Source organism: Phyllobates terribilis, unplaced genomic scaffold, assembly GCF_046119375.1.
Source record: "Phyllobates terribilis strain yellow unplaced genomic scaffold, ASM4611937v1 Scaffold_8__6_contigs__length_399053987, whole genome shotgun sequence".
Taxonomy (NCBI): Eukaryota; Metazoa; Chordata; class Amphibia; order Anura; family Dendrobatidae; genus Phyllobates; species Phyllobates terribilis.
In genome coordinates this window covers 278033534-278052934 of record NW_027362768.1, presented here as the reverse complement: position 1 = coordinate 278052934, position 19401 = coordinate 278033534, and positions in this window count along the sequence as shown.

Below are 19401 nucleotides of genomic sequence, written 5' to 3'. Positions count from 1 at the left end.
CCCCAATCTCCTCCCTCTCATGTCCCAACTCTGTATTGAAGCATTATAACGAAATAATGCTATGCGCCCTGGATGAAGCCGCACCTCCTACACAAAGAACAATTCGGCATAGACGGCGACAACCCTGGCACACGCCTCAAACACGTCTTCTCCAGCGGTGTTCCAGGTGCGCTGAAAGGCTGTGGAGAAAATCTAATCTGCCCGAAGATTTCCTCCATTATAAATTTATGCTGAAAACATATAACTCTGCGCTTCACCTCTCCAATCAAACCTACTTTAACAACCTCATAATCTCACTTTCCAATAATCCTAAACGACTCTTTGACACGTTTCATTCTCTCCTCAATCAAACAGCACAGACCCCGATCACCAACCTCAGCGCAGACGATCTGGCCAATTAGTTCAAAGAAAAAATTGACCATATCCGTCAGGAAATTTTCTCCCAATCCCCAAACGTTTTGCATGCTCTCCCCCGCCACATTGTATCTTGCTCACTTTCTGATTTTGAACCAGTCACGGAAGATGAAGTGATCAGACTCCTTGCATCTTCTCGCCCTACCACCTGCACCAGTGACCCTATTCCCTCACATCTCCTTCAGTCCCTTGCTCCAGCTGTCACCACTCACCTAACTAAAATTTTCAACCTCTCCCTCTCATCTGGTATCTTTCCCTCTTCTTTTAAACATGCCAGCATACATCCATTACTTAAAAAAACATTCCTTGACCAGAACTGCATGGCCAACTACAGACCTGTTTCCAATCTTCCCTTTATCTCTAAACTCTTGGAACGCCCCGTCTAATCCGCTATCTCTCAGACAACTCTCTTCTTGACCCTTTACAATCTGGTTTCCGCTCTTTACATTCTACTGAAACTGCCCTCACTAAAGTCTCTAATGATCTACTAACAGCTAAATCTAATGGTCACTATTCCCTGCTGATTCTCCTGGATCTCTCTGCAGCATTAGACACTGTGGATCACCAGCTCCTCCTCACTATGCTCCGCACTGTCGGCTTCAAGGACACTGTTCTTTCCTGGTTCTCCTCCTATCTCTCTGACCGCTCCTTCTCTGTGTCTTTCGCTGGCTCCTCCTCCTCTTTCCTTCCCCTTACTGTAGGGGTTCCTCAAGGATCAGTCCTAGGCCCCCTTCTTTTCTCCTTATACACCGCTCCCATTGGACAATCAGCAGATTTGGTTTTCAGTACCATCTCTATGCTGATGACACCCAATTATACACCTCTGCTCCGGACATCACCCCTGCATTACTACAAAAGACCAGTGATTGTCTTTCTGCTGTGTCTAACATTATGTCCTCCCTCTGTCTAAAACTGAATCTGTCAAAAACTGAACTACTCGTATTTCCTCCCTCCACTAACCTACCTGTGCCCGATATTGCCATTTCCGTTTGTGGCTCAACCATTACTCCCCAGCAACAAGCCTGCTGTCTTGGGGTCATTTTTGACTCAGATCTTTCCTTCACTCCTCACATCAAATCACTCGCTCGTTCATGTCATCTACACCTCAAAAACATCTCAAGAATCAGGACATTTCTCACCTTTGACTCGGCAAAAACTCTTACTGTCGCTCTTATTCATTCTCGTCTGGACTACTGCAACTCTCTACTTATCGGGCTCCCTCTTACTAAACTCTCCCCTCTCCAATCCGTCCTTAACGCAGCAGCCAGGATCATATTCCTCCCCAACCGCTACACCGATGCCTCTTCCCTGTGCCAGTCAATGCATTGGTTACCCATCCAATATAGAGTTCAATTTAAACTTATTATGCTTACCCACAAAGCGCTCCATGCTTCAGTACCCCCCCTACATCTCCTCCCTTGTCTCAGTCTACCACTCTACACGTGCCCTCCGTTCTGCCAATGACTTAAAACTAAAATCCTCTATAATCCGAACTTCCCACTCCCGTCTCCAAGATTTCTCGCGTGCTGCGCCAATTCTTTGGAATGCATTACCCAGGACAGTTCGATTAATTCCCAATACCCACAGTTTCAAGCGGACCCTAAAAACCCATTTCTTTAGACTGGCGTATCGCCTCCACACACTATCTGTCCATCCCAGTTGTCCGTCCCAATTTTCCCTCATATTAAAATCTTCTTCAATTTCAGGTTCATACCATCTATGCACATAATAGCCTCGGTCGGGACTGCACACATACTGGCAGGCGACCAGTCCATGTATTATTTATCCTATATAGTATATCAAGGCTGCATTATGCAATATATGTACATTCTACCTTTTGTGTCTCCCGCCATTTCCTCATAGACTGTAAGCTTGCGAGCAGGGCCCTCACTCCTTTCGATATGAGTTATGTTTATTCTGTATTTTTGTATAAGTCCCCCCTAAAATTTGTAAAGTGCTGCGGAATATGTTGGCGCTATAAAAATAAAAATTATTATTATTATTACAATGCAACCACATAGTCCTTCATATAGTATAATGCACCCCTCATAGTTTTCCATATAGTTATAATGTGTCCCCCATAGTCCTCCATATAGTATTATGCGCCCCCCCATAGTCCTCTATAGAGTATAATGCACCCCACAGTCCTCCTTACAGTATAATGCACCCCCATAATTCTCCATATAGTATAATGCACCCCCATAGTCCTCTATATGGTATAATGCTCCCCCATAGTCCTCCATATAGTATAATGCACCCTCCATAGTCCTCTGCACAGTATAGTACACCCCCCATAATCCTCCATACAGTATAATGCACCCCATAATCCTTCATATAGTATAATGCAGTCATCATAGCCCTCCATATAGTGTAGTGCACCCCCATAGTCCTCCATATAATATTATGCACTCCCCATAGTCCTCCATATAGTATAATGACCCCTCATAGCCCTCCATATAGTATAATGCACCCCTCATAGTCCTCCATATAATATAATCCACTCCCCATAGTCCACCATATAGCATAATGCACCCCATAGTCCTCCATATAGTATAATGCATCCCACCATCCTCCATATAGTATAATGCACGCCATAGTTCTCCATAAAATATAATGCACAGCCCATAGTTCTCCATATAATGTAATACACAGCCCATAGTCATCTATGTAGTATAATGCACAGCCCAAAGTAATCTATGCAGTAGTATGGCCACCATGTAGTCACCTACCCTCTGCTGCGTGGCATCATTTTCTGAAGCCAGCGGCTGACTTCAGCATGCAAGCGTTGGGTGGGAACGCATGACGTCACTGCCATGCACCCCCGGTCACCTGCATGCCATCGTCAGCTGCTGGCCTCTGATTGGCTAGCAGTGTGTATTGCCGCGCACGGACCCGATGGGTTTGTTTGCCAATACACTTCAGCTGAATGTACGTTCGAGTACGCATGTCCAGCTGAAGTATTTACTGGCATCTGCGGACCCCTCACCAGCTGGGCCTGGTCGCAGAGGTGACAACTGCAAACGTGGTAGTAACACCCCTGTACACTACTCACAAAAAGTTAGGGATATTTGGCTTTTGGGTGAAACTTCAGAATGATCCGAAAATGCACTCTAACCTTTTCAGGGGAACTTAAAGGGGTTTTTCCCACGAACTAAAGTATATTTTAATTAATAGATCTTAGAATAATAATTTCTACAATTGGATGTGTTTAAAAATAATGTCTCTGTGCTGAGATCTTATAAATGTACCCCTGCTGTGTACTGTGTAATGGCCGTGTCTGACCATGCTGGGACATGGTCTGATCATACAACATCTCCTGGGCGGGGGAAGGGGGGGAGAAAAAATTATACAGATATTACAGCAGGGGATCACACAGCTAATTCTTTCTTTGAAGTAAAATATTGTTTAAAAACAGACAGGGAAATATTTTACCTCACAAAAAGAATCAGCTGTGATCCCCTGCTGTAATATCTGTATACTGTTTTTCTTCCTCCCCTGCCCAGGAGCTGTGGTATGATCAGACCATGTTCCTGCACGGTCAGACACAGCCATTACACAGTACACAGCAGGAGCACATTTATAAGATTATCTCAGCACAGGAACATTACTTTTAAACACATCCAATTGTGGAACTTATTATTATTATTCCAAGATTTATTAATTAAAATATATTTTTGTTCGTGGGCGTGGGAAAACCCCTTTAATGTAACCATCTCTACACATGTTCAACTGTTCAGCTGCTTCAGTACTTTTTGCACAACATGCTGTTCTTTAACAAGGAGCTTAATGGCAAAATTCACAACAGGTTGTAATGTAACAAAAAAGTGTGGGGGTTCTACTCACTCAGGTGTGTCGGGAGGAAAACAGGAGGCACGTTCCTTTAAATGTCCATTTCGGTTTATTACGTCATAAACCTAGCAAAAGTAAAAAGAAATACAAACAGGCTATAGTTCAGGCAAAAACAAAGTAAAGAGTCCTTAAGGCAAAGTCTCTGGTTAGCCAGTTCTGTGGGTACACAGGATGGGTAGCATCCAGTCCACTGGCCTTGTCGGGAGACCACAACACACAGGAGGCCTTCTCGCTCCAAACACACAGACCATGTGCCAAACAACGGTCTCCATTTTATATCTTAACCTCACCCAGAGGTGAAGTATGTGGGTAGCAAGACCCGCCCATCTCTCAAACTACCCATAACCCGATCCCAGGTGCACCAAACAGTCCTCTTAGTGCTTACGTGCACTAGAGCAACACTCTGGGTTACATCACAGAGGACAGCCATTTCTGTGACACATATCTCCCATCGACTACGCGACCGTTAGCCACCTTACATACTCCCCCCCCCCCCCCCTCTGCCTAAAGCCGTGGGGCTTGGCACTTTCTACTACCAGACAGGGAATTTTCGAGCATTATCATGTTGCTTCCCGGCTCTATGTTCTACATGGAAGTTAAAATCCTGTAGGGCTAAAAACCAGAGGGTGACCCTAGCATTTTTTCCTTTTTTTCTCTCATCCATCTGAGTGGGGCATGGTCGAATACCAATCTAAACTTTCATCCTAACAGATAGTACTGTAAAGTGTCCACTGCCCACTTTATGGCCAAGCACTCCTTCTCTATGACAGAATAATTTTTCTCGCATGAATACAGCTTCCTACTGAGGTAGAGAACAGGGTGCTCCTCGCTGTATATCTCCTGGGAAAGGACTGCTCCTAAACCGACATCTGAGGCAACTGTCTGGAGTATAAATTCTTTCTTGAAGTTGGGGGCAACCAGAACCGGTTGCCTACACAGAGCCACTTTCATTTCTCCGCCTCTGCAGTCCACTTGGCCATGGTTGATTTTGTCCCCTTAAGGAGTTCAATCAGGGGTGTGGCCATCATGGCGAAGTTTGGGATGAACCTCTTGTAGTATCCCACGATTCCCAGAAAGGCTCTAACTTGCTTCTTCGACAGCGATCTCAGCTAATTCTGGATTGCTTCCACTTTAGTGATTTGGGGTTTGATCTCATCTCTACCCACTACATATCCCAGGTATTTGGCTTCTTCCTTCCCCATGGCACATTTTTTCAGATTTATTGAAAACCCTGCCTTCTTTAGAGCATCAAACACCGCTTGGACCTTTTCCAGATGACTTTCCCAGTCTGGGCTGAAGATAACAATATTGTCCAGGTATGCCACGGCATATTTCTTATGGGGCGCAAGGATTCAATCCATGGCTCTCTGGAAGGTGGCAGGGGCCCTTGCAGTCCAAACGGCATCTGGACATACTGCAGCATCCGTTCGGCATAGAAAATGCAGTCTTCTACTTGTCTCCCTGTGACATGGGGATCTGCCAATATCCCTTCGTCAAATCCAAGGTGGTTATGTACCTTGCTGGCCAAAGTCTCTCGATCAGCTCATCGACACGCGGCATAGGATATGCGTCGAATTTGAAGACCTCATTCAACTTCCGATAGTCATTACAGAATCTCCATTCGCCATCGGGTTTTGGGACCAGGACAATCGGGCTCGACCAATCACTCTTGGATTCCTCAATGACCCCGAGTTTTAGCATATGACTCACTTGTTTGGAGATCAACTCTCGTTGGACCTCAGGAATCCATTAGGGCTTCAAGTTTACCCGCACATGTGGCTCCTTCAGAACCTCGTGTTCTATCACCTTTGTGCACCCCAGCAATTCCAAGAACAGATCCTTGTTCTTCTGCAGCAACTCACGACACTGCTTTTTTTGGGCTTTCGTCAGCTTCTCCGCTATTGCGAGTCCTCCAACATCGCGTTTTGGTTTAACCAGCAAGCATGGAGCTTCAACAGCCTCTCTGTCTTGCCACGGCTTGATGAGATTGACGTGGTAAATTTGGTATGGCTTACGTCGTCCTGGTTGATGAATCTTATAATTCACTTCACCAACCTTTTCCACCACCTCATACGGCCCTTGCCACTTGGCCAAGAACTTACTCTCCACAGTAGGAATCAATACAAGGACTCTGTCACAAGGATTGAACTGCCGCACTCTGGCTGACCGGTTGTAGACCCTGGCCTGTGCCTCTTGTGCCTGGAGGAGATGTTCTTTTACGATGGGCATCACCTTCGCAATCCTCTCCTGCATCAGGGCGAAGTGCTTCGATGACACTCCTGTGGAGCGTGACCTCGGCTTCCCAGGTTTCCTTTGCTACATCTAGGAGACCTCGTGGATGTCGGCCATACAGGAGTTCAAATGGCAATAACCCAGTAGAGGCCTGTGGAACCTCTCGGATCAAGAACAACAGATACGGCCTTTTCTATGACCTTCCTCAGCATGCTCTTCAGAGTTTTGTTGAACTTTTCCACGAGGCCATCTGTCTGAGGATGGTATACTGATGTTCTCAATTGAGAGATTTGCCGGACCTTAAACAATTCCCTCATCACCTTACTCATATAGGGTGTTCCCTGGTCAGTCAGGATCTCTCTTGGTAACCCTGTCCAGGAGAAAACATGGACTAACTTGCGAGCTATGCTCTTGGCGGAGGAGTTTCTCAGAGGGATCGCTTCAGGATAGTGGGTGGCATAGTCCAAGATGACCTATAAATATTGATGCCCACGAGCAGATTTAACCAGGGTGCCGACCAAGTCTATAGCAATTCTCTCGAATGGTACTTCAATGATGGGCAATGGCATGAGGCGACTTCGAAAGTGAGAGGTGGGCGGCGGTTAACTGGCACATAGGGCAGGACCTGCAATACTTTAATATTTTCTGGTGACATCCGGGCCAAAAGAACCTCTGCATGATTCGTTCCTGCGTTTTTTCCACTCCCAGATGTCCTCCCAAGATATGTGAATGGGCCATGTCCAACACCCTCCGTCTATAGGGCCCCGGCACCAATAACTGTTCCACAAGCTCCTCTCTCACTTTCGTAACACGATACAGCTCCCCTCTCATCATAAAATAGGGAAATCTTGTGTCAGCCCCTGGCTCCTGTGCAATCCATTTATGACCGTGACATTGTTAAAGGTTTCCCTTAGAGTTAGGTCCCTATGTTGGGCAGACCCAAAATTCTCACTGGTCACCCCTAACTCTGGAATGTCAGACTCAGGGGACACTACCTCCTCATCCCCCAAAGGAACACAAAAGAGAAACCCGTCTGACTCTGGGTGTGGTGATACCTCTTCAGGGTTAACTGGTTTCTTAACTGAGTAAGCGAACCTTGAACCCTTCTCCCACAGATCCCAAAACAAACAAAAGTCCCAGCGTATAATAATGGGGTGCAACAAGTCCTGGACGACGCCGACCTCGTGGGACTCAGTATAGTGGGCCGTTTCAATGTCCACTCTGGCCATGGGGTAGTCCTTAGCATCCCCATGAATGTACCGTACACCAACCTTTTTTCCTGGGATCAGTTGGAGAGGAAGTGTGGCCCTCACAAGGGTCACCAGACTCCCGGAGTCTAGCAGTTCCTGCCAACCGTTCACCTTCACGAGACATGCTTGTGGCCCCTCGCTGGGTGGACAGTTCACGCTGCAAGCCGGATAGGCATATTATGAACAGCGGCGTCCGATGCTACAGTTCATCTACTTGGGGGTCAGGAGACAACGGGTGGCTATATGGCCTGGACCGTGGCACCTCCAGCAAAAGACATCACTCTGGGCAACCCAAGTCTGTATTGGCCTCGGCAGGGAATGCACAAACCGGTCCATCACTATTCGCTCTACCTCCTGCGCAGGCGTAGAGGACTCCGGCTGCAGCCATTTCTGGACCAGGTGCAAAAGGTAAAACATTTGGGAGCGAGGGGGTTTGTCGCGGCAATACGCCCAGCGGTGGACCCGCTGCGCCCTGATAATCATTGTCACCCCCAAGAGTGCCAGAATTTCGGTTTTCAGCTTGCCATACTCCTTGGCGTCCTGCAAAGCTAAGTCATAGTAAGCCTTCTGGGGCTCCCCTGTCAAGTATGGCACCAGTACCTCTGCCCACTGCTCTGGCGGAAGTTTCTCCCTCTCGGCAACCCTTTCAAAGACAGTCAAAAAGGCTTCCACATCATCCCCAGGGGTCATTTTCTGCAAGGCCCGTCTTACCGCCTTCCGGACGTGGGAGTCATCAGCCGGACTTGGGGTTGGGGCGCTTGTCCTGCCCTGGATGGCAGTTGCCAGAAGCTGCATCTGCTGCCGCTGCTCCTGCTGGTGCTGTTGGATCTGCGGTAACAACAGCCTGTTGGTCTCCTGCTGGTGCTGCTGCAACTGGACTAGTATCTCCGCAAGAGAAATTGACATGCAGTGGTCTGGAAAGACGCGCCGCATGTCCGTGTCCACAGGTAATCCGCAGGCGCACGGAGACGCATAGTGAACATGGGATTTCTACAAATCCCACCCACTATGCGGTAACATCTGGCCGCTGCGAATTGAATGCAGCGCAAGTGCGCTGCGTGCAATCTGCAGCAATTACTGATCGTGTGCGCATACCCTAACACTCATTACCCCCGATCAGTGAATTCCGCTTTACTTTGTTGTGCCCCTCACTCTCCTAAAATGAGTTATTTGAAGAGCCGCACGTGAATGGCGCAACACTGCGTATGATGGGCCACAGCTCCATTTACATGGTACTCTACAGAGCTCCGATTCTCGGGATCATGGGGGTCTCAACAGTCAGATCTCTAGCAATGGGACAGTTATCCCCTATCCAGAGTAGAGGGGATTACTTGGGATAATCAATTTAAACAGGTTTTCCAATATTTATATTTATTTGGCCATAGTAATATTCAAATTATTAAACCAATATTGACGCCTCTCCGACAACAGGACTGAAGAATTGGTACTGTGCAGTGTATATACAGGACAGGAGGAGTGGTACTGTGCAGTGTATATATAGAGGACAAGAGAAGTGGTACTGTGCAGTGTATATACAGGACAGGAGGAGTGGTACTGTGCAGTGTATATATACAGGACAGGAGAACTGGTATTGTGCAGTGTATATACAGTACAGGAGGAGTGGTACTCTGCAGTGTATATATACAGGACAGGAGGCAGGGCCGGCTCCAGGTTTTTGTGGGCCCTGGGCGAAAGAGTCTCAGTGGGCCTCTTTAACACACACCACCATTCATGATGCACAGATACCGCAGAGAAATATAGATATAGTACAAGGCCAAAGATTTCACTTCTTGCATTACATGAGTGATATCGATTGTAAATTCTACAATAGCTCAGAAACCGGAAAATTCTCTCAACGCACAGTGCAGACTGGACAGTATGCAGAATGCTGGTCCCTATATAACGCTCCATGCAGGATACTGGTCCCCATATAACGCTCCATACAGGATACTGGTCCCCATATAACGCTCCATACAGGATACTGGTCCCCATATAACGCTCCATACAGGATACTGGTCCCCATATAACGCTCCATACAGGATACTGGTCCCCATATAACGCTCCATACAGGATACTGGTCCCCATATAACGCTCCATACAGGATACTGGTCCCCATATAACGCTCCATACAGGATACTGGTCCCCATATAACACTCCATACAGGATACTGGTCCCCATATAACGCTCCATACAGGATACTGGTCCCCATATAACGCTCCATACAGGATACTGGTCCCCATATAACGCTCCATACAGGATACTGGTCCCCATATAATGCTCCATACAGGATACTGGCCCCCACATAATGCCCCATGCAGGATGTCACCCCCTCATATAATGCCCCATGCAGGATGTCACATCTCCCCCCAAATAATGCCCCATGCAGGATGTCACCCCCCCTATAAAATCCCCATTAAGGATGTCACCTCTCCCCCCATATAATACCCCATGCAGGATGTCACCCCCCCCATATAATGCCCCATGCAGGATGTCACCTCCCCCCCATATAATGCCCCATGCAGGATGCCACCTCTCCCCCCATATAATGCCCCATGCAGGATGTCACCCCCCCATATAATGCCCCATGCAGGATGTCACCCCCCCATATAATGCCCCATGCAGGATGTCACCCCCCCATATAATGCCCCATGCAGGATGTCACCCACCCCATATAATGCCCCATGCAGGATGTCACCTCTCCCCCCCATATAATGCCCCATGTAAGATGTCACCTCTCCCCCCCCCATATAATGTCCTGTGCAGGATGTTACCCCCCCCCCCATATAATGCCCCATGCAGGATGTCACCTCTCCCCCGCACACATAATGCCCCATGCAGGATGTCACTTCCCCATCATATAATGTCCCATGCAGGATGTCACTTGTCCCCCCCATATAATACCCCATGCAGGATGTCACTTGTCCCCCCTCCACTATATAATGCCCCATGCCTCCATACATATATATAAAAAAAAAATCAAATACTCACCTCTCTTCTCACCTGCTGCTGCTGCTCTGGATTCCTCGGGGAGAGGTGAGTATTGTGCCGGGCACCTGAGCAAGCGGGGTGGAGCGGGTACTGACACCACTCTCCTCCGCTCACGGGTCCCATAGCACGCCAGGGTGCCCGATGGTGAGTGCCCCCCCGCCTGCTCAGGGCCCTGGCACTTGCCCAGGTGCGCCGGGTGCTGACGCCAGCCCCGACAGGAGGAGTGGTACTGTGCAGTGTATATATACAGGACAGGAGGAGTGGTACTGTGCAGTGTATATGCAGGACAGGAGGGGTGGTACTGTGCAGTGTATATATAGGACAGGAGGAGTGGTACTGTGCAGTGTATATATATATAGGACAGGAGGAGTGGTACTGTGCAGTGTATATACAGGACAGGAGGAGTGGCACTGTGGAGTGTATATATACAGGACAGGAGAAGTGGTACTGTGCAGTGTATATACAGGGCAGGAGAAGTGGTTCTGTGCAGTGTATATATACAGGATAGGAGAAATTGTACTTTGCAGTGTATATATGTAGCACCCTGAGGACTCGGCTGCTACAGGGGTATTACGCCTCAAGCCAGAGGTGTGGTATTCCACTCCCGGGTAAGGATGGAGTGTGGAACTGAGCTCAGTAGGCTGCATGCACTACATACATCCCATTTCCGGGGGACAGATCAACGGTACTCCCACCAGTTTATGTGCAGGTACGATAGTGTCTGTCCCTGGCTGGAGTGGGAGGGGGGTGGAACATCCCAGTAGTGTAGGGGCAGATAGGGGGAGCAGTCTGGGTAATGCTAGGAGCTCATTGGGTGCTGGTCACCTGAGCTCACACATAGAGGGAGTATATAAGGTGGGAACCATCTTAGATCAGGGTCAGTCTGTCAGAGTTGAGTCAGAGAAGCAGAACAGCTCAGCCAGCTCCAAGGCCAAGAGAGAGAGAGAGAGAGAGAGGAGAAAGAAGGACCCAGAGGGGGAGAAGAGAGAACTCCAAGAACCCAAGATTAGATCAGAGGGTGAAGAGTTGGCACAAGGGTACCGGATCCCAAGCTGGTGGAGGGCATTAATCCTTAGCCAGAGACCGGAGGTCGTGGGCAGGATCTGCCACGACCACCCACTAAATCCACCCGGAAGGCAAACCAAGAATAGGGTCAGGGAACCCAGAGACAAGGGTTTACCAACAAGAGGCCCGAGGGAGCCGGACTTAGGTGGATCCCTGGTGGGGAAGGCCAGAGAGAAGGACAAGTGAGAAAGGGAGCTCAGGATCACGCTCCAGAATTACTTGGGAGTTGGCCGAGTCCAGGACCTGGTGGACGCAGCACGGCTCGGGTGGTCACTCAAGGCCGGAGTGACCAGCATAACAGCAGTAAGTAAAGACCCTGAACTGCACAGCCCGACTCTGAGTCTCATTACCATCCTCACTGCACCTCCACAACCACCATCCTCTACACCTGACCCCCTGAGGCTATACCCCTCCCGTTGGGGGTTATACTACCTGAGCTGCACACACACCACCAGCCTCAGCGGACCCTGCTGCAGCGGCGGCCGTATTGACCGCAATTCAACGGGTGGCGTAGTCGACATAAAAGAACATCTAGTAACATCTATAAGGACTGCCACACACTGAGCTTGACACCCTGGGCACGGACTGGGTCACCGCCACTCGGAGACTACAACCCCCATCTGATCCGGCTCCGGGTATCCCCCAAACAACACTGGCCCAGGGGGCGCGTCATATATACAGGGCAGGAGAAGTGGTACTGTGCAGTGTATATATGTGTGTATTTACTGAGATAATGACTTTTGTGTTTTCATTGGCTGTAAGCCATAATCATCAACATTAACAGAAATAAACACTTGAAATACTGTAGATCAGTCTGTTTGTAATGACTCTATATAATATATGAGTTTTACTTTTGTATCGAAGAACTGAAATAAATTAACTTTTTGATGATATTCTAATTTTGTGAGATGCACCTGTATACAGGACAGGAGGGATGTAACTGTGCAGTGTATATATATAGGACAGGAGAAGTGGTACTGTGTAGTGTATATATGCAGGACAGGAGAACACTTCAGAGCAAACTCTGCAGTTAGAGGCATTAGAAGCTATAAATTAGTGCACAATATACAAGACCAGCTTTTCAAAGTCAAATCTGTGTCTGGATTGCCCATCCTAAACTCTTCTCTGAGTTGTCCAGTCATTTGTTTATTTACCTACCTTAAAGATAAGTAGATAAGAAGATAACCTAAAGCCCCAGTCTCACATAAAGAGATCGCTAGCGAGATCGCTGCTGTGTCACGGTTTTGGTGACGCAACAGCGACCTCACCAGCGATGTCGCTATGTGTGACACTTTGCAGCGATCAGGCCTCTGCTGTGAGGTCGCTGATCGCTGCAAAGTGTCCTGGACCATTTTTTGGTCATTGGCCTCCCGCTGGCCAGCACACATCGCTGTGTGTGACCAGCGGGACCAACGATCAGGCTGGTATCCATGGTAAACATCGGGTTACTAGGGGCACACGCGCACTTAGTAACCCGCTGTTTACCATGGATACCACTCTGCTACGGTGTGCGGGAGGTTACCGTTCACCTTAGCAGAGTCGTATCCATGATAAACATCGGGTTACTAAGTGCGCGTGTGCCCCTAGTAACCCTCTGTTTATCATGGATACGACTCTGCTAAGGTGAACGGTAACCTCCCGCGCACCGTAGCAGAGTGGTATCCATGGTAAACAGCGGGTTACTAGGGGCACACGCGCACTTAGTAACCTGCTGTTTATCATGGTTACGAGCCTGCTCCTGCTTCAGCAGCAGGCTGGTAACCGGGAGCAGGACATCGTGGAAAGATCCTTTCCACAATGTCGCTGCTCCCCTGATCGCTGGTGATCCTGCCTGTTTGACAGCTCACCAGCGATGTATTAGCGACGCAGCAACGATCCCTGACAGGTCGTATCGTTGTCGGGATCGCTGCTGCATCGCTTAGTGTGACGGGGCCTTCAGACTCCACACAGAATGCATGACTCACTGATACACATTGGTACACTGACAACAGTAGCCAGGCAGCCCATTTTATGACCTAACAGACCAGCCCACTGGCATCTATGCGATAAGGCAGATCAGCAGTCCGGGCCTGCCTGTGAGCACACAGGCTGGGTAGCATCCAGATGTGTTTTCACTTTTTGAGATCTGGGGCTGGGTGAGGGCTTATTTTTTGAGCCCTGAATTGACATTTTTACTGATACTATTTTGGGGTAGATACAATGTTTTGATTGCCTCTTATAGGATTTTATTGCAATATTGTGGCGTGCAAAAAAACTAATTCTGGTTGTGACGAAACAGCTTCTTATCTTAATCAGCCAGACGTCTTGATTTGTTAAGCCAAGAGAAATACACTATTGTGTTTGTGTTGACTTGTGAATGAATGTGTGGTTCTTTGGCTGGTCAAGGACAGTGACTCCAGGTGAAACAATGATGTTTGTTACTATGCTAATTGCATATTCTACTAAAGCCAGCTAGATGTTGATTTAAAGAGTCCCCCCTGCTATACCAACTATGTAAATTGATTAAATGCACAAACAATGAGACCTGTGTCCTGTGGAATAATACCCTGCCTAATCCTTAACCTGTCGATGTGTACTTCAAAGGACAATTGTAACTATTTTTAAGGGACATATGCCTCTGTAGCTGGCAAACTTCACAAGGAGAATCAAAGATCAGAGACACTCGTCAGAACATCAGCTTGGTAGCATGGCTTGATCTAGAGAGACACAGATTTGGCTTCTACATGATTCTGGCCTGAGGGTATAACGCCCTGACTGGAAGGATACGTATCTGCTCCATTGACCATCAGAGAACCCATGGATACATTTGGGGAGACCAGGTTGGGACGATGAAGTCACCTGGCCCCTTGGATATGTTGTTTGGGGTTGTCAGGTGTTGTCTGAGTAGCATTACGCCCACGGATGACCCCGGGTCTTCACACTGGTGTTTTCATTTTTTTTCTTTACGCCGTTTACCGATCTGATTAATTTATGTTATATTTTGATAGATCGGAGTAGAAAACCTGCTGCCATGTAGTCCTCCATATTATTGGGCCTTCTCATGGGTAGAAGCAAGCATGAAGGGAATCAGCTCCCTGTGGTGTCATCAGTCCTGGCATCCTCCTCATTTGTCGGAAGACATCTCAAATCTAGTCCCTGACTTCTCTGTATAGTGGGCCCCATCAATCAAGTACTTCTCTTCATGCCCTGCTGTCACTAGCGCACTGTGCTTTATATTTTTTACACTGCGTAAACTGACCTGCGGTGCGTTTTTGAAACCCATGATGCCAATTTCTCTTGCTATATGTGTTTTATTTGTACGTTTTCCCCATAGACTTGAATGAGATGAGGAAAATCCTGAAGAAAAAAAACGTATATGCATTTTTTAGTGCGTTTCTTCAGCAGAAAAAAAGCGCATGTAATAAAACGCACTAAAAAATCCAATGAAAAAACGGAAGTAACCTAATTTAGCAGAAAACCTACAACATCAAATCTCACCAAATACTCATGTTGGGAACATAGCCTAAGGCAATGAGCTTTTGGTGAGTTTTTGATGTTGCAGATTTTCTGCACCAATTAAGTAAATTAGGTTACGTGCCTTTTTTTCATCGTGTTATGAATGCGGTTTTTTTACATGTGTTTTTATTGCGTTTTTGATGTTGAGTTTTTTGTCTCTTCTTGATAAGTCATATTTTACATAAAACTACTTTGTTTTTGATACTGGTTTTGGCTTTGACAAAACTTCATTGATAAAGTCCTGGGCGGATTATACACATTTTTGATGCAAGTCTATGGGAAAAATCTGCACAATAAACTCTGCACAGCCTCAAGAGGAATTGACATGTTGCGGATTTGAAACACGCACCGCAGGTCACTTTACGCTGAGTTAAAAGGAAGCGCAGTGGGCATAAGATTTCTATAAGTCCCATCCAGTTTGCTGGAATTGTAAGATGCTGCATTTTCAAAGCAGCAAAAATATGCAGCAGCAAAAACTCACCAAAATCTCATTGAGGGTACACAGCCTAAAAAGCTCCATTGTCACAAGATAATGTGCTATTCATTTCACCTGTCAGCGGCTGATGGGTACTGCATGTGTGTGTACAGTCGTGGCCAAAAGTTTTGAGATTGACACAAAGTTTGGTTTTCACAAAGTTTGCTGTTTCAGTATTTTTAGATCTTTTAGTCAGATGTTTCTGTGGTTACTGAAGTAAAATTATAAACATTTTATACATTTTTAAAATTTGATTGTTAAATATATGAAGTTTCTGCAAAGACTCAATATTTCCAGCATTGATCCTTATTTTTCCAAACTCCTTCCCATCGCCCTGGCAGCTTGATGTCAGCTTCTGGGCCAAATCCTGACTGATGACCACATATTCTTGGCTAATCAGCGCTTGGGATTTATCACAACTTCTGAGTTTTTGTTTCTCCTCCCACTTTTTGAGGATTGTCCACAGATTCTCAATTGAATACCAAAAAGGTTATGTTCACATGTTGCATTTCGCAGCGATTTTTTTCCAGAGTTTTTCAATGCAAATTAAAAGCTGCTTTTTATAGTACCAGCAAAAGTGATGAGATTTCAGAAATCTCATGTGCACGTTTTTTGTTTTTTTTTTCCTGACTGAATTGGAAAAATAGTGCTTTTGAAATCTGTAGCATCTCAATTCTTTCAGTGTTCATGTGCAGCATATTTTTACCCATAGAGAGCAATGAGAAAATGCAAAAATGCAACCAAGCATTTTTTCTGCATTTTTGCTGCCTTTTTACATGCAGCATGGGCCACAAAACGTCTCACACACGTGCACACTGATGACACATGGATGCCATCCGTGTGTCATCAGTGTGACACTGTGACACGTTACGGTGCCTGGGAATCAGCGGTACAGTTTGCGGTGCTTCCCAGCGCCGGGTACTGGAGGCAAGTCTCATCATTGTCCCCTGCTTGCGCAGCGATCAGCGCGAGCAAGGGACAATGTTGAGAGTAGTATTCTGCTCCCGCTGTCTACAAGTAAATATAAGAATAAAATAAAAAAATCATTATACTCACCTGTCCGAAGAGTGTCCCACGCTGTAATCCATCTGACTGACATTTCTTCATCAGCGTGCGCGGTGGCTTGAGGCAACCGCACATTCTGAGGAGCAGAGGAGAATGCTCCTGAGCTCCTGAATTGCGCAGTGCTCAGTGAGAAACAGGAGACCGCTCAGTGAGCTCAGCGCAAGTCAGGGGCCCGCTCGCTACAGCGTTGATACATGGGAAACAAGTGAATGATGGTTGGAAATAAATGTGGTAATGCAAACATTGGTATCAAGGAGAAATCAGTGTATGATGGTTGGTGAGTGTGATGGGAGTATGAGAAGACCAGTTAAATAAGTGTGATGATAATGCAACAGCAGAAATGATTGGTGTTAGGATGAAATTAGAATGATAATACAAAAACTACGAAAAAAAAAGAAAAATTACAATACTGCATAAATAAATTGATTATTGTGGTAAAACTGAAAAATATAAAAACATCAACTCATTTTAGACTGTTGTTACCCTCACTGGAAAAAAAAGCAATCCCATTATTTTTGATAAAAATGGAAAGTACAATATTGAAATGGTGAAAAATGAAGATTAAGGATAAAAATTTCTATGACGGGTGTAATGCAGACGTTATAATTATAGTACCGCATATAAACACCGAGCAATTCCTCATCACATGGTGCAATCATAAAATGAGAAAATGGATTATGGAACCAATACTCTGAAAAATAATAAGGCATGGTAGTTAACAGTGCACAGAAACAATGGAAAATATCTATGTATGTAAATAAAAATACACAATACAATATTAAAATTAAACAATACACCTCCCACTGATTGCATCCTTTGAATAAGGGACTAAACAATTAATAAGCAGTTGGAATTAGATATGAAAAAATAGTAATGATAAATAATAGTCAACACAAGCAATATAGATAACTGGTGAAGCCCTACTGGTCATTAAGACTCCCTAAGTAAAGACCATAAAAATTAACACTAAATAAAAAAGGCTTATATCTGTGGAACTGTGTGGCGGATTTAAAAACAAAACAAAAATAACACACTCAGGGAATCAGTGCGAATAAAATAAGAGCAATAACTTGACAAGTTAAGAGGGATTTGGTCCTTCTGATTATACCTTCTACCCATAAACACGCTCCCCCTTAGCCCACTACACGCCGAAATAAGACACATGACTGCTTGCGATTTGGGTTAAATGGGGCTCCCTGGCTGTTCATTCCACTTTTAACCTGGGGACAGGTCCTCTTTAAAGGGGTTATCCGGGACATTTTGACATTTGTTTTACTTCTATGAGGCTTAGCACTTATTGGTAGGTATTTGCTGTCTACCTGCATGTTCTGCTGTCTACTAATCTTTCCCAGCTCGGAGCGGTCCCGGAACCGCTCCTGGTGGTGATTCTCCCACTCCCATGTCACATCGATAGACCAGTCCCTTATCTTCCTTTCTGCTCTGTTGACAGAGCACTGTTAACAGAGCATCACTGTCGACATCATGTTGATTGATAGCCGGCTCCCTGCTGCCTAACTCAGCACAGGTCCCCTGAGTTAAGGCCCCGTCACACTTAGCGACGCTGCAGCGATCCTGACAACAATAAGACCTGTCAGGGATCGTTGCTGAGTTGCTATGTGATCGCTGGTGAGCTGTCAAACAGGCAGGCTCACCAACGATCAGGGGAGCAGCGACATCGTGGAAAGAATCTTTCTACGATGTCCTGCTCCTGGTTACGAGCCTGCTGAAGCAGGAGCAGGCTGGTAACCATGATAAACAGCCGGTTACTAGGGGCACACGCGCTCCTTGTAACCCGTTGTTTATCATGGTTACCACTCTGCTACGGTGAGCGGGAGGTTACCGCTCACTTTAGCAGGCTCGTAACCATGATAAACAGAGGGTTACTAGGTGCGCGTGTGCCCCTAGTAACCCGATGTTTATCATGGTTACCAGCCTGATCGCTGCTCCCGCTGGTCACACGCGGCGATGTGTGCTGACCAGCGGGAGGGCAACGACCAAAAAAAGGTCCAGGACATTCTGCAGCGATCAGCGACCTCACAGCAGGGGCCTGATCGCTGCAAAGTGTCACACATAGCGACATCGCTGGTGAGGTCGCTGTTGCGTCACCAAAACCGTGACACAGCAGCGATCTCGCTATGTGAGACGGGGGCTTTAGAGTGATTTACATTGCATGAGCTGACACATGAGCAGTGTAAAGAATTCTTCAAGTCACTAGCATATGTATCTCACTACACTGCTCATGTTTGGGGTTTCGTCATGCGACAGAATAAATGTGAAGTCAACCAGATGCTTTACTGATATTATTACTTGATGGATCGGTATCTGCCTGTATTTCTCAGCATTGCGGATGCCACAATTGTTGATCTGTTTACTGAAATGCAGACCCAAACTTCCAAGGACCCTCCACCATGCTTCACTGTTACCTGCAGACACTCATCATTGTACCGCTCTCCAGCCCTTTGGAGACAAACTGTCTTCTGTTACAGCCAAATATTTAACATTTTGACTCATCAGCCCTGAGCACCGTTTTCTGCATTCCATTTCCTGTTTCTGCAATGGTGAGTCACT